This window comes from Eubalaena glacialis, chromosome Y, assembly GCF_028564815.1.
Source record: "Eubalaena glacialis isolate mEubGla1 chromosome Y, mEubGla1.1.hap2.+ XY, whole genome shotgun sequence".
Classification (NCBI taxonomy): domain Eukaryota; kingdom Metazoa; phylum Chordata; class Mammalia; order Artiodactyla; family Balaenidae; genus Eubalaena; species Eubalaena glacialis.
Window position 1 is genome coordinate 6,150,235 of NC_083737.1, and position 1,933 is coordinate 6,152,167.

Genomic DNA, 1,933 nt, shown 5'->3' on the forward strand with positions numbered 1-1,933 from the left:
TCTGACAACTAAGTCTCTTCCTTGTCTGATTGCGTGACAAGAACATTTCGGCTCAATATCTTCCTTTTTTTTTTCCTCCTTGATTTCCTCCCCCGTCTGTGGTGTTTCTCATTATAAGGAATTGGGAAACCTTCATGGTGGAGTTGCCCCCCTTCCCCATAGATACAGAGAAGGTCACCTTCCTTAAAGTTCAACCAGGTGGCTCAGGAGGTGGCTCAGACCGGCTACCAGGTAGGTCTCTCGTCTCACTGCCCGTCTTCATCATTGACGTGGAGAAGGCCATTCTTCTCGGAGTGGACACCATGGTGGGTCTTCATGTCTTCGGTGGAGAATACCCCCTTGCTCACATTCAGAACCAGCCCAGTTCTGTTCAATCCATCAGAACTTTCCTCAGTATCCCAGGGATGTAAGACCAGCCAGAGTGGGTAGGAAGTGGCTTTCCCGCTCATGATGGGACCAGGCTGAACAGAAGGGTCATGGGGGCTGGGGACACAAACGCAGCACTGGATGTCCCCAAGGAGGGTCCGTGACATGAGGTGGTGGACAAGAGTGGGTGTGGGGTTCCATCGGGACCACATCCTGGGTGTGAGGGAGAGATGATGTCTCCCAAGCTAACTGGGGCTTCGGGCTTCAGAGATGCAGGAATGCTGGTACCGGATCAGAGTTAGGGAAAGAGGAGATACAGGCAAAGGGGATGGAGCTGGGGGCAGGCTCAGTCCTGCCATGTTTAACTGGCTTCCCTGACGAGCCATGAAGGGGAGGCGTCCATCAGGGAGTCGGATGTAGGGGTCGGCCTCAAGGGAGAGATCTGAAAATCTGAGCAGGGGACCTTCTCCTGAGCTCCCTTCCGGGCGGGACTCCTGTTCCTGATTCTCACAGGATTTGAGTGGCTGCAGAATGAACATACTTGGGTAGTAAAGAGTTACCTCAGCGGCCCTGGGTGGTCCACACCCTGCCCACTGCAAAGAAAGGTCTGACCGTTGACCAGCTCCTGGGAGGTCGCCTATGAACCCTTGGAACATCCTGCCTTGTTTGCCTAGAGCCTTGGGTCACGCCCAGTGGTCTGTGCTCCAATGTGAGTTATGATGGGATTGTGGCTCATGCCACATCCGGACCTCGGGAGGGGCTGGTGACTGAGTAACTCAGGTCAGCCATGTGGACGCTCCGTGCTACCTGACTGACCCCAATAAAAAGCCTGGACACCAAGGCTGGCTCAACTTTCCCGTTGACAATACCCCATGCATGTCATCAGGCATCCTTGCTGGGAGAAGTAAGGCCTGTCCAGACAACCCCACAGGGAGACGACACTGAGAAGCCTAGTCTCTCCTGGACCCTGCTCCCTGCATCTTTTGCCTTTGATGACTTCAGTCTGTATCCCTTTGCCGTATGAAACCAGAACTGTGAATATAACGGTCTTGCTGATTTCCGCAGGTCCTTCTAGTGAATCGTAGAACCTGAGGGTGGTCTCAGGGACCCCGACACGCTACCTGTTTACCATCGTGCAGGCCGCTATGTCTGTCAAGCATGACACACACAAGAGAAGGTGAATAACTAAAGGTCTGGACAAGCGACAGCGTGATGTTTCTCGGGACCCCCTGGTGTTCTTTTTTTTTTTTAATTAATTTTTAGTGGAGTATAGTTGCTTTACACTGTTGCGTTAGTTTGTACTGTACAGCAAAGTGAATCAGCTGTATGTATACATCTATCCCCTCTTTTCTGGATTTCCTTCCCATTTAGGTCACCACAGAGCACTGAGTAGAGTTCCCTGTTCTCTACAGTAGGTTCTCATTAGTGATCTATTTTATACATAGTAGTGTATGGATGTCCATCCCAATCTCCCAATTCATCCCACCACCCACCTTTCCCCCTGGGTATGCATACATCTGTTCTCTACGTCTGTGTCTCTATTTCTGCTTTGCCAGTAAATTCATCT